Source organism: Lathyrus oleraceus, chromosome 3 (genome assembly GCF_024323335.1).
Source record: "Lathyrus oleraceus cultivar Zhongwan6 chromosome 3, CAAS_Psat_ZW6_1.0, whole genome shotgun sequence".
In the NCBI taxonomy this organism is placed as follows: domain Eukaryota; kingdom Viridiplantae; phylum Streptophyta; class Magnoliopsida; order Fabales; family Fabaceae; genus Lathyrus; species Lathyrus oleraceus.
In genome coordinates, this window is record NC_066581.1 from 423,655,646 (window position 1) to 423,671,083 (window position 15,438).

Genomic DNA, 15,438 nt, shown 5'->3' on the forward strand with positions numbered 1-15,438 from the left:
GCTGGGGACATTTGCCTAGTGGGTTTTGCCAACTTTTCATGCTTGTTGTATTGTATTATTTGGTGACATATTTTTGTGCAATTTGGGATTACTGTATTGTATGTAATGATTGATTTGCTTGATATTAATTCCTTGTATGCTTGGTGATCTTTGTGAGATGAGTTCTATACCCGAACTCAAGTGCACTTAGGATAAGAGAATGACATAGTCTTGTTGACTTGTATGGAGTTATTCCTTAACAAGTTGACTTGTAAGTTCATTCACTTGGTGGAGGTCATGTTGGGATCAATAATGTCACACAAGTAAGTTGTGGTTAGACATTACTCTTTCCAATATAGACCTTAGAAGCCAAGGACCTTAGTTTACCAAGCCCATCTTTGGCCTATTCTTAGGATGTAGTGCGAAAGTCATACAAGTGTAAGATTTGATACGATTGTTACGCGATACTACACTCATAAGAGTCTCTCTTGAGAATATTTTTGGAATACGAGTAGTCGTTTCTCCGATAATATCCAAAAGATGGGATGATGACTATGGGAACCTCTTGTAGAACATGTTTGGCAGGTTTAAACCCTAGTACATTCCCTTTGGGTGGTTCTTAACCTAAACTCCATGCTCGTGACTCGCAACAAACCCTTGATTCATGGTTGATTCTTTCATGCATCCTTAATATTAATGAAACTTGGGTGTTGATAAGGTGTAAACCATAATCCACCAAAATGGATGATTGATATTAAGGATGATATGATCCATCCCATGACCTTTGTTTGGTGTGCTTTGCTTGATCCTTGAGTGTGATTGTTGCATTCATGCATTCATGCACTCATTTGCATCCATATCATCAAAATAATAAGAAAATTCTCAAGGAACTTAAGGGGTTTATTTGCAAAATTTCAGACATGGAAAGACAAAGAAGGAATACAAAGAAGTACATCTTCAGACAACCAGATTTGAAAGAGTTAAGGAATCTGACATCCTATGTATTAGATCCCTTGGGTTTCAAAGCTCGTTTTGGGAAGCTTCTCCTTCTTCTGACTACTCAGGTGGATGAAGGATTGATGAGTGTGTTGGTGCAGTTTTATGATCCCTTGTACCGTTGCTTCACGTTTCCGGACTTTCAGCTTTTGCCTACCCTTGAGGAATATGCTTATCTTGTGGGGATACCTATTCTGGATCAGGTGCCGTTCAGTGGCTTGGAGAGTATTCCTACTTCTTAAGAGATAGCTGACATGTTGCACATAGATGAATCTCTGATTGGTGCTCATATGACTACCAAAGGTGGAATTCAAGGTCTCCCTTCTGAGTTCCTCATTGCTCAAGCTACTACCTATGGGAAGGCCATGAGTGAGGATGCCTTTGAAGCCATATTTGTACTTCTCATCTATGGGTTGGTATTGTTCCCCAACATCGACAAGTTTGTGGATGTGAACACTATTAGGATCTTTTCTATTCTTAATCCCGTTCCGACTCTGTTGGGTGATACCTATTTCTCTTTGCATATGAGGAATGCAAAGGGTGGTGGCGCCATTGTGTGCTGTTTGCCTCTGTTGTATAAGTGGTTTATTTCTCACTTACCTCAAACGGTCGCTTTCAAGGAGAACAAGGGATGTCTACGGTGGTCCACGAGACTCATGTCTCTCACTAATGATGATATCTCTTGGTATAACCGTGTATATGATGGTGTGTAGATTATTGACTCTTGTGGTGAATTCTCCAATGTGCCTCTTCTTGGTACATGTGGTGGGATCAACTACAACCCTGTTTTGGCACGTCGTCAGCTTGGGTTCCCCCTAAAGGATAAACCTAATAACATTTTGTTAGAGGGTGTGTTCTTTCAGGAGGGTAAAGACCCCCAAGGCTTGAAGGGCAGAATAGTCCGCGCTTGGCGCAAGATTCATAAGAAAGGAAGGAGTTGGGTCCTAAGAATTGCATCGCTTTGGAGCCTTACACTGCTTGGGTAAGGAAGAGAGCGTCTGAGTATCTCATGCCTTATGAGTATCCGAGACCTACACCTATGATTATGGCTGGGCCTTCAACCCTCCCTAATCAAGGAGTAGAGGAGTTGAGAGACGAAGACCGTTCACGTGCTTGAATTCGTGAATGTGAAGAGTTGCTTCAGCAAATTAAGGAGAAGGACGCTTTAATATAGTTCCTTGAGCATCAAGTTATTGATGATCCTAATGATGCATGGACTTCTCTACTTCCTCAGTCTTCCCGGTTTTGGAAGAGGAAGTACGATCGACTCGCCAAAGAGAAGGCGGATATGGAGGCAGCTTATGAGGAGGAAGTAAAGAGGCTTCGTGCATCTTATCTTCCTGTGTCCTAAGCTTTAGATGATTGTTTCTAGGGATCAATAGGATGATTATTTTCCTTTCCTCTTGTACATGATTGACAATGTTGTACTTCTTTTCCCTGATATTATTTTATGAGATATTTCTATATGCGATAAATGTTAAATGATTCCAAAATTTGCAAGTAAAACCCTAGAGTTCCTTTGAAATATAAAAACAAATCATGTGCACAAGCATTGCATGCATCATATGCATAAGCAGGTTTTATTTCCGGCCTCTTGTCCTGTGGTCTAACTCTGTGCTCTTCATTTATTTTGGAGACAAGCTGACTCACTGGTACTACACTAGAGCCAACTCTGCAAGACTGATGGATCATCTAGAGCAAGAGAACCGTGAACTCAAAGAGGAGGTGGCCAGATTGAGTGCCTTGATGGAGTCATTCTTGGCTGCCCAGAGCCAGTCTTCTCTGACGCCTTCAACTCCTCCCCAGAGGACCGTCATCTCAGAGATCGTCTCTTCAACTGTGCCTGCTGCCAGTGCACATTTTGTTCCAACGGCCATGCTGTCGCATTACGCGAAAAACCGGTGGGAAAATAAAACAACAGAGCCGTGTTAGTTGTAATTTTAAGTGTCGGGTTTTTGTTATCGTATCCACAGGGATTGTAAGATATCACCGCCGTTCGATGGTTGTATTAATCTTAGCTCAATGTAACAATAGGGTTTTGGTTGGTTGTCACGTTATCTTGCATAAAAAGGTAATAAAATGCGGTAAAAGTTTTGGTTTGAATAAATGAGAAATATTGCCAAAGTTAGGGTTCGATGATCACTTTGCATGTATTTGTTCGGTCAACAATCTTATAAACTCCTTTAGATGATAAATCATTTCACAAAGTCCTCCCAATATGTTTCTCTCGAACACACATTGTGAGTTTTCCCATTTTGATCCATTGTTTCTCTCGAACACAATCTATCAAAATGACAACTTTTTGGTTCAACCTTATGGTGAACAAAATCATTCATTACTATCTCTAGCTAACAAACAAGATTGGATGAAAACCTAGGTCAAGAGTTGGTAAACATCTCTCGATCATAAACCAACACAAAGAGTTTTAAATAGAAACAAAGTTTTCATCATATATTCACCATTAAAGAGTTTACACATGAAGATCCTTACATTTACACACAAAGCTAGTAATCACCTACATCTAACCTTGACAAATGAATGACTTAGCTACTCATTTTCATGGTAGCTTGGTCGACAAGTTTCGGAAGAAGGTTGATCAACATCCAAGTCGGATAATCGAGATTGGATGGGAATCCACCTTCTTTTTGTAGAAGATGGTTACAAGATGAAGAGAAATGAAATCTAGGGCATAAAAGATCCTAAGAACAATGCTGGAAAAATATCTCTAAGAAAGTACAAAAGTGGAAAAATTAGGTAAAACTCAGGTATGGCTCTCAAAAGTGGCACTTGCTACTTATAGAGCTGTACTGGGCTGTCATGCTCTCTAGGCGAGCAGAATGGCTCGCCTAGTGAGGGTCTAATTGAGGCACAAGAGGCACCTGCGCCCAAAGACACAGTCTATCTCAGACTGTCATGTTCGCCTAGCGAACAAAACCTTCGCCTAGCGAAGGACACGCTTCAACCTTGGCCCCAGCGAGGTTGAAAGGTTTGGCTACTGGAATGCTCGCTGGGAACTCGCTAGAGCCTCGCCTAGCGAGTGAGTGCTGGCTGCGCTTTTCATCAAAACTGAACAAACTCGCTACCACCTTCGCTAGCAGCTCGCCTAGCGAATTTATTGATATTTTACTGGAGCTTTTCGCTGGGCGCTCGCCTAGCGAGTGCTTCGCCACAGCCCTCGCCTAGCGAGCAGGCTGATGAATGCTTGATTTCTTTGGTTCCTTTGCCAACTTTCTTGTGTCTTCATTTTCAATTATTTCATGCCTTCTTCCTGCACAATAACACACAAATCAAAGGTACCAAGATCGTTTATCAATGTATTGCATTTCATGTTAAAACAAAGGTGGTTTTGACAATTTAGCAAGGAAATAGAGTGAAAGATACCCTTAATTGATAGCTCAAATAAGCACTTTTGGGTATCTAACAACTCTCCCCAACTAGATTCTTGCTTGTCCTCAAGCAAAGTATGCCTCTTGAAGGACAAGAGGATTTGCTTTAAGAAAATGGTTTCTCCGAAGTTGGATAAAACGGCTCAAACACAAGTGAGTCAGCATATACAGGTGTCCAACGGTTCGAATAAAATAATACACAAGAACTAAAACTTAATAGCTATGCGAAATATTTATCTATCTACAACAATATTATTCTGAATGAATCACCCTATCTCTCCTCTTCGAATAAGGAATGAAGAATTTACGCGTTTGGAACCGCGGGAATAATCTCACTCTCTAACAAACAATGAAGAAATCAAATAGATTCATACAATGTCTAACAATCATAAATGGTAATGTGGAAGCATAAAGATCACTAAGGACTTTTCGGTTGAAGCTTGGTTAGGTTAACAACAAGGGTCATTTCTAAGGCCATTGAAACGAAAGTGCCGATGCAAAAGAGACATTCACAGTATAGTATTCACACATCTCGACTTTGTTTCATTTGTTTCTTATTTGAAACCTTCACAACTCATATTCCACAACTCAATTTTTATTTTTCACTATTTTTCTTCCAAGCAAGCATTCATTTTCATTCTTTCTATTTTTGTTCTTTTCTTTCACATCATATTTACAAAACAGATGTTTCTTTTCTATATTTTTATTTTCAATGCTTGCTCGGTTTTTCTTTTATTTTTTTCAAGAGTTGTGGTACTTACCGATTCTCCCCAACTTATTTCTTACTCACCCTAAGTGAATGCTCTTAAGTTTTTATGGCAAAAGAACAATAATCAAGATTTTCCGGGTTGTAAAAAAAAGATTTTTGAAATCTCGCTTTATTTCAAGCTGAGATTCAACTGTTTAAGCTCAAAGGGGTTAACAAATACTCTCTCTGCTCACAGGTAAGTTGTTTTTGGATGTAGTTGTGCTCGATAAAAAACAAGTGCCTTGATCATTTCTAATTTCTTCCACATACTCACAATAATAAAAGACAAAGCATGAATAAAATGAATCAACAAAACTTATTAGAATCCAGCATTTAAGTGTACAATGGAGGTTTCCTCACAATTTGTGGTTTAAAGTTCTAGATGAAACATTCATTCAATTATGTTGCAAAAAGACAATATTCAATTTACCAAAAAGAGTAAAGTTCTTAATGCATTCTAAAATTCTAGCCGGAGGTAACCATGTACCTTAGCCTCATTCACTTGTTTATTCTTATCATTGCCATCCAAGCTTGGATGCACCTTCATTGGGTACTTCTTTGAGGAGCAACCAATCTAGAAGGTTTTGCCACTTAATCAACCAAAAATTTATTAAACAACAAAATTCAAAACATAAATAATAATAATACTTCAAAATATAAAATTGTTCATGGGGGACAAAACACCCCAACAGTACAAAACCAAAGTCAAAATACAGAATACGCAAATACAATAGAAATAAACATAAAAACTGAAAAATACAAAAACTTAACCCTCTAAGGGCTCAGAATCCTCCTCGCTACCGGCCTCAGAACCGGTAGCCTCATCATCCTCAGCATCATCATCATCATCAGCTACAACACCTGAAGACGCACCAGCGCCCACCCCCTCACCATAGACAGGCCTGTCCACAGGCCAGTTGGCGTTAAGCAGAAACTGCTCACGCGTCATCAAGGCATGAGCACCACTTCCCTGCAGCTGTAACCGCTGCATAGAGTCGTGCATATCTATCATGGCTCTCTGGGATGCCGCCATCCATTCAAAACTATAATCACACACAGCCTGCAGGTAGGGATCAAGTCCAGGAGTAGAAGTACCAGGACCATCAGAAGCCCGGGTACTCTCTGTAGCTGCACTGCCTCTGGCATTCTTCGCTCTACAATATTTGGCCACGTACCGGTCATCGATAGGTGGCGGGATCCTTACCTGACCCCGAGACGGTAGTTTCACCTTTTCCTGCATGCACAAACTCATGATCAAGCACGGGAAAGCTAGGGGACAATTCACACGAGCCCCCGACTTTAGCCCGCTTTCGATCACGGACTTAAGCTCATTAGCGATGATCCTCGCCACATCGATCTGGATGTTGGTGAGGATAGAATGGACCAAATGTGCCACTGGGATCGGCACTGTAGAGGTGTGGGACTTTGGCTGGATGTTCGTCAGCACCAACAGCAGTATCAGTTGAGCCATGGGAGTCATGTCCTCCCTGTGATACCTCATTGAAACCCCAGATGGGTTCAGCTCAACAGGTTTCCCCCTTAATAGCAGGGCGGCAGAAATGGCTGGAACATCCCGGTGAAGCCGTAGGTCAGTGTGGTATGAGTCCCTCTCTTCAGCTCCCAGCTGGAGCGGTTCCCCAAGGACTCGGTTGATGGCATCCCGATCAAATGCAACTGGACGCCCGGCCACTCTAGATATCCAAGTAAAGGGCTCGTCGTCATCAGGCAGTGCGTTTGCATAAAACTCACGCACCGTTGCTATGTCATAATGCTCCAGGGGATTAATCAACCGATCCCATTTTTTTGTGTCAATCAACCCGGCAAAAGTTCTGTTCGTGCCCTGAGGGTTGATGAGGAATCGCTTCTCCGGAAGAATTTTCCGTTTCTCCAGAGAAATGTACCTGGCGGCCTGCTTCGGGCCGACAAATTTGTCGTTATCAAACTGGATAGGTACAGACCGGGAAGTGTTTCCTCCCTTTCTTTTCTTTGACGCACCATACCTTGATTCCATCTGCAAAATATAAAAGGAAACAACACACATCAAACAGATTAGACAGCAAAACCATTTTTCAAAAGACTGTCAGTCGCTGCTGCTTCGCCTAGCGAAGTGGCAGCGAACGCTCGCCCCAGGTTCGCCTAGCGAGTGCTAGCGAACCTTACGGGTTTTGGGGGTTTTCAGCATGTTCAAAGAATATTTCCCAAAACCCATACTCTAATGGTTCCAACATCAGAACCTAATGATTTATCAATTAAATAACCGTTCTATGCTATTGGGGATTACATATTTACATTCAAAACCTAAAATCCCCAATTCCAAAACCTAAAATCCCAATTTGCAAAACCGAAAATCCCACATGCAAACCCAAGGTTTCCAATACCACAACTCATCCTAATTGACATTCAAATTGGAAATATAAAGTTCAAACAAAAAGAAAATGTAGTAGGGCAAACCTTAGTTACAGTGATTTGATTGAAATGAAGTGAGCAGGGTTTGCAATGGACCGAATAGAGATGGAGTGTTAGTGAGAGTGATGCAAATGAGAGAGTGTGGAGAGCTCTGTAAAAAAATTTTCTCAGCAGGGTTGCAAAACAGCAAAGTTGTGTTAGGGCAAAAATGAGTGCCCTGCTGAGATTTAAATAAGTGCTGTCATGCAGCACTCACTGCTGCTTCGCCTAGCGAGCAGCTAGCGAATCAGCTCGCTACTGCCTCGCCTAGCGAGCAGCTAGCGAGCATGACTGCAAATGCCTTTTCAAAGGCAGCTATTCATGTTTATACAACATGGTTTTAGCACTAGGAAACCCAACACAACACAACACAAAAAATAGTAAATACTTACAATGTTGGGGTGCCTCCCAACTAGCGCTTGTTTAACGTCGGCTAAGCTCGACGGTGTGATGCTCACAGAGGAGCATCCAAAGGAATTGTGCAGCTTCCGCTATCCACTTTGTTGTTTGACTTTCCGGGATCCATTTTGTTGAGCAACTTCCTCAAGGGCTTTGTTGTCTTCAAGAGGTTCTTGATGAACCTTCGATAAAATCTGATACCACCCTTTTTCGGAACTATTTGTACAACGCTCACCCATTCACCATCTGCGATAGAATAATTCATCCCGGCCTCCACTAATTTGACAACCTCCTTCTTTTTTAGCACCCGCATCAATTGATTCTCTTCGTTTGTGGACAAATTATTGCTAATGATCACGGGTTTAGCACAGTTATCATCAAGGTACACATATTTCAAATGTGGCTCTAGTTTCGGCTCCTCCACTATATTGGTCATATCCACGCCTTCCCTTGTCTCTTTATGATAGACAAGTTCTCCACAAGCTTCTAATTCATTCAACCATGCTTCCATTTTGTTTTCTATAGTTTTGGTCGAAAGTTGGTAGACTCCGATAAGAGGTCTTTCGGAAGGATTAGAAATATGGACCTGGTTTGCGACCTCCACTAGCTTCTCTTCTGTGGCATCAATTCGGAAAGAATCATGTTTATCATTGAGATGCTTTTTGGCTTCAAAAAGATGGAAGGCTACCTCTTCATTTTGGACCCTTACCTTCATCAAACCGTTATCTACGTCTATCATCATGCGCGCGGTTTTCATGAATGGTCGGCCCAAGATGAGCGGAGCATCATCATCCTCTTCCATATCAATAATAATAAAATCAACCGGGAAGAAGAATTTATCAACTTTGACTAACATGTCTTGAGCCACTCCATATGGTGCAGTGGTAGATTTATCAGCAAGTTGCAAAGTCATCTTCGCAGGTTTGATATCAACATTTCCCAATCTTTTGATAATGGACAGTGGAATTAAATTGATGCTAGATCCCAAATCAATCAAGCCATTACCCATGTAGGTGTCTCCGATGGTTACCGGTAGAGCGACTCGTCCCGGATCGGATTCCTTCCTTGGGAGGGTTTTTTGAATGATGGCACTACATCGTGCATCAAGCAAGATTGTCTCAGGTTCCGTGTGCCTCCGTTTTTTTGTAAGTATGTCCTTCATGAATTTGGCATACTTGGGCATTTGCTCCAAGGCTTCGGCAAACGGAATGTTGATTTGCAATTGTTTAAAAATACCCATGAACCGGGCGTAGTGCCGTTCATTCTCCCTTTTGGACGGAGCATGAGGATAAGGAAGGTTTTGGATTGGAGTAGCGCTCACTACCTCCTTTCCTTTAGCAATTCTCGAACTCCTCCATCTAGGTTTTTTTACTGGCTCCACCACTACTTCATCACTTGTATTTTTCTCAATCTCCACACTTTTTTTCTTTTCAACTTCACCATTCTTTTCGTTATTTTCAACTTCTTCCTTCTCATTCCACTCCCCCACTTCACCATCAATATTTTCCTCAACTATTTCCTCCTCATTTTCTCTCTCAACTCTTTTTTTATTCTCACTCATCAACTCCCTCCCACTTCTCGTTGTGATCGCCTTACAATACTCCTTAGAATTTGGTTGCGTGTTTGCCGAAAAGGAAGGACCGGTTTGTTGTTCCGCGAGTTGCTTAGCAAGTTGCCCAACTTGAGTCTCGAGAGTTTTTTATAGCCGCGTCATTGCTCTTTTGGTTAGCCATTGACATTTGCATGAATTGTGTCAATGTCTCTTCCAACTTAGAAGTTACGACCGGCGGTTGTTGAGATTGATAAGGATTTTGGGGAGGGTTTTGACGGCTAGAAGAACCACCTCCATAACCTTGGTTTTGGTAATAGTTACTTCTAGGTTGGAACCCTTGGTTCCCTTGGAAATGTTGTTGTTGATTTTGAGGGTTTGGTTGATAAGGTTGTTGCTGTTGTTGTGGTCTCGGTTGGTAGTCCCTTTGGTTTGCCATGTAGTTTACTTCTTCAAACCCCGGAGGTGGACAGAATCCGGTGTCATGCTCACCTTTACAAAGCTCACAACAAGCTATTTGTTTAGCTTTAGACGGTTCTCTCAACTCTTTAATTTGTTGCGTTAAGAGTTCCACTTGTTGTGAGATGAGCTTGTTTTGGGCAAGGATGGCATCGTTCGTCCCTAGCTCGAGCACTCCCGGCTTCTTCAAAGAGTTGCCTCGACTTTGACTCTGAAGATCATTTAGAGCCATTCGATTTATAATGTTTGTAGCTTCTTCGGCACTTTTTGACAATAACGAGCCACCCGAGGTAGCATCCAACAATGTTTTGCAGTTTGGTTGAAGTCCATTTTTGAAGATATGGATTTGAGTCAATTCATCAAATCCATGCCCTTTACATTTCCGAAGCATGGACTTGAATCTTTCCCACGCTTCATTTAATGATTCACTGGTTCCTTGTGAAAACACCGAGATGGCCGTCTTGGATTCCATGAATCGGTTATGGGAGAAAAATCTTTCGATGAATTTCTCTTCTAACACGTTCCAGTCTGTCATTACGGCTGGTGTTTGATCTAGGTACCAATCCTTTGCTTTACCGAGCAAAGCGTGGGGAAATAATCGTCTGAACAACGGAAGCTTCTGAGCCTGATCCACTCCGGCAGCCAATGCTATCTCATAAAATTATGTGAGAAAAGCAAATGGGTCTTCATGGTCCATTCCGGTGAATGGACTTCCATATAATAAATTTAGAGTTCCCGTTTTCATCTCAGCTTGCCTTCCTGTGTGGTTGGCAAACTGAGCGGTGTTCCTTGGACTATTTATGCATGGAATAGAAATAGGTGGTGGTGGTGGTTGCTCCATGTTTGGTATGAATGGTGGTGGATTTGTGGTCGAAGAACTTTCTCCTTGCTCTTGGCGTTGTCTAGCCTGTTGCCTCCTACGTCTCGTTTTGCTATTGAGCCTCCTTGCGGTTCTCTCGATCTCTGGATCAAAAAGAAGTTCGTCCACAGGGATTTGCCCTCGCATAAAACGTAAGCTGCACACTAAACCAAACAAATTACAAGCACAAGTCAAAAATTCACAAGCTAAAACTTAAACAACCATTGCGATGCTCGCAATATCAATTTACAATCCCCGGCAACGGCGCCATTTTGTTAGTTGTAATTTTAAGTGTCGGGTTTTTGTTATCGTATCCACAGGGATTGTAAGATATCACCGCCGTTCGATGGTTGTATTAATCTTAGCTCAATGTAACAATAGGGTTTTGGTTGGTTGTCACGTTATCTTGCATAAAAAGGTAATAAAATGCGGTAAAAGTTTTGGTTTGAATAAATGAGAAATATTGCCAAAGTTAGGGTTCGATGATCACTTTGCATGTATTTGTTCGGTCAACAATCTTATAAACTCCTTTAGATGATAAATCATTTCACAAAGTCCTCCCAATATGTTTCTCTCGAACACACATTGTGAGTTTTCCCATTTTGATCCATTGTTTCTCTCGAACACAATCTATCAAAATGACAACTTTTTGGTTCAACCTTATGGTGAACAAAATCATTCATTACTATCTCTAGCTAACAAACAAGATTGGATGAAAACCTAGGTCAAGAGTTGGTAAACATCTCTCGATCATAAACCAACACAAAGAGTTTTAAATAGAAACAAAGTTTTCATCATATATTCACCATTAAAGAGTTTACACATGAAGATCCTTACATTTACACACAAAGCTAGTAATCACCTACATCTAACCTTGACAAATGGATGACTTAGCTACTCATTTTCATGGTAGCTTGGTCGGCAAGTTTCGGAAGAAGGTTGATCAACATCCAAGTCGGATAATCGAGATTGGATGGGAATCCACCTTCTTTTTGTAGAAGATGGTTACAAGATGAAGAGAAATGAAATCTAGGGCATAAAAGATCCTAAGAACAATGCTGGAAAAATATCTCTAAGAAAGTACAAAAGTGGAAAAATTAGGTAAAACTCAGGTATGGCTCTCAAAAGTGGCACTTGCTACTTATAGAGTTGTACTGGGCTGTCATGCTCTCTAGGCGAGCAGAATGGCTCGCCTAGCGAGGGTCTAATTGAGGCACAAGAGGCACCTGCGCCCAGAGACACAGTCTATCTCAGACTATCATGTTCGCCTAGCGAACAAAACCTTCGCCTAGCGAAGGGCACGCTTCAACCTTCGCCCCAGCGAGGTTGAAAGGTTTGGCTACTGGAATGCTCGCTGGGAACTCGCTAGAGCCTCGCCTAGCGAGTGAGTGCTGGCTGCGCTTTTCATCAAAACTGAACAAACTCGCTACCACCTTCGCTAGCAGCTCGCCTAGCGAATTTATTGATATTTTACTGGAGCTTTTCGCTGGGCGCTCGCCTAGCGAGTGCTTCGCCACAGCCCTCGCCTAGCGAGCAGGCTGATGAATGCTTGATTTCTTTGGTTCCTTTGCCAACTTTCTTGTGTCTTCATTTTCAATTATTTCATGCCTTCTTCCTGCACAATAACACACAAATCAAAGGTACCAAGATCGTTTATCAATGTATTGCATTTCATGTTAAAACAAAGGTGGTTTTGACAATTTAGCAAGGAAATAGAGTGAAAGATACCCTTAATTGATAGCTTAAATAAGCACTTTTGGGTATCTAACAAGCCGCCACCGTGCGTTATTTATCCCAAAAGAGGGAAAGGAAACGCTCGAAGTAAACCTGGAAAAGACATGGTCTCGCGACCAAAGAGAATGGGATCGGGAGTCGGTTATGCGAAGGGAAGGTATCAGCACCCCTACGCATCCGTCGTACTCGACGGGATCCACGCACAAAAGGAAGGAAAATGGTTGCTAAAACACTGCTCACAAACAAACAAACACTGGCTGAAAGAGACACAAGAAAACAAACGAGACTGACTCGGCAGGATATCGCATCCTGGGCCTACTTAGTCTATCAAGCATAGACATCAGAGTCGACGTAGTTCGGACCGGGGAAAACACATGCTCGCTAGGACATCGCATCCTATGCATACGTATCTTCTTGGACAAAGAAGAATCAGAGCATCCGTAGCTCGGCTCACGCACACAAACAAAATAGACACAGACAAACGTGGAATCCGAATGCCAATCGCTGGACTTACATCAGATTCCGAACCAAAACACACCTACACTGGAAACCAGATGCCACTTGATGGACTTATACCGGACTCCAAGCACACAACAAGAGGATACGGAATGCCAATCACTGGGCTTACATCCATCTCCTACTCACACAAAGACAAAACAAAAAGGGCGCCCGGAGAGATCAGCTCATCTCCTGCCTACGTACCTCATCTGGTATGAGGATCAGGGCGACGTAGTTCCCCTACGTAGGGACACAGGACTAGCCTAACCAGATAACAGAGGGAGACACAACTAGGGAGACTACGACTCGAGCCTAGATGTTATCATGCAAATCATCCCTAAGTTAAGGTTGCTATCTAACTTGCACAGGGAGCAAGCTATCATATACAACACAGGCAAAGCAATCAAACAATCACAAATAGCACACACTAGATACACATAAAGTGGGCTCACACAAGGGTTAGGCTGTGCAACACATGCCATCTGTAATCGGGTGATGTTAGCTCTTAACCCTAACATTGAGAGTTAGGGTGAAGCAGATGAAATAGGAAGTGAGGGGTGTGCCTCACAGCTCTTATCCCTGGCCTGGGAGAGCTTTTAGACAAAAGAAGTGTGGGTTCAGAAAGTGGGAACCCTTCTACACTTATGACACTGACTCATCATGGATCTTGGGTTAATATCCACAATGCATCAACACCAGTTGTGTGAGCAAAGGGATGACTCAACAGAATAGAAGGAGATAGATTACATATCTCTTTTATCTGCCCATTGCCTTATCAAAGGTCTTTACCTGCTTGGGGACAAAAATAAACAAGCACAAGCATTGCCTCTTAAGGAGGACTTCAGACAGGTGCCTGGCCAAGTAACAGGCCAGGTCTTCCAGACTACATGGAGTTAGAGTCATTATACCTCAATGCTCAAGCTCTTAAGCAAAGCAAAAGCAAGTTCACAAAGGAACTATAGCAACTAAGGTACCTGAAAACAATCCAGCATAATCAGTATACCAGACAAACAAAAGTCAAACAGAAAATTACAAGTCCACAGCACAAACAGATAACAAGCATCAATGCACATAGGTGCAAGCCACAAGGCCTAAGCATAAGTCTCAATGCCTACAAAACAAATTCAAAGTTAGTCATAAACAAGCAATAAGCCAACTCCAATTGAGTGCACATCATCAAGTATAAGCAATTGTGCTCTTTGACCTGAAACAAAACTCAAACATTAAGCACTAACCACTAGTACAAGAATAGGGTCAAAATGGGAGCAATAAACCAAAACAGAACATGAAACTTATCAAAAATCAAGATCAATCAAATAAGAATCACATCCAAGTGGTCTCACATTCATATCATCAACCATTATCATTTCATGAGGCAAAGAGTACAAAGCATGCAATTTAGAATCTCATAGGACCAAACAGAAAGATCCAATTCAAATCAACTCACAAACATTTCAATAAATCCCCAAAAAATTCATGGCCAAACAGAATTCATAACATGATCTACACACCAAATTTCAAGTCATTTGGACCAAGGGAATAAAGTCAATTAAATTCCAAAAGTCAAAGCATGTTCAAACAAGCTCATATAAGGCACCAAATCATGCATCAACTTCAAGCAAGCATAAAACAGAATTGGCATAATATAAATGAACCAAATCAAAGCCATGACACACTTCAAGATGTCTAGAACACACATGCAAAATTTCAAGTCCATCCAATAAACCACAAGAATTTCACAAATCCTATGAGATCATGACTCATAAAAAGTCCACAATTGGTCAAACAGGGGAGAAATTCTCAAACAAATAGGAAATGCATTCAAAAATTCCAGGAAACTTCACAAGCAAACTTAACATTCATAAGTATCACCATGCAAAAATTCAGATCATTTTGAGTTCATATGGCATGGTAACAAAAATCCACAAATCGGACAAGAAATGGTGTGACACAAATTGTCACACCTCCAATGATCAGGTCATATCTCACAATCCAAAAATGCAAAAATCACAATCTTTATACCAAAATGCTCCTAAAGGTGCCTAGTTTATGCATATAAAATTTCAGCCTCATAGGATTAAGCATCATCATTTCATGATCAAAATGGTAAGCAAGGTACAACAAATGACATGTATGAACATTCCCTAGCCAAAACAGAAATCCACACGTGCACAATTTTCATAAAAATCATCAAAAAATAGTAGACATGTCAAGGATCGTGGCACAAAAAATCTCACATCAATTGGATTAATGGTTTGAGAGATATGAATTTTCTAATGGAATGAAAAAATAAAAAAATGATGAACAATGGCATGTGAACATGTGAAGCTTAATGAAGAAAAATGCAAAAACCAAAGGTGAAAATGTCTTAAGCCAGGAATCGATC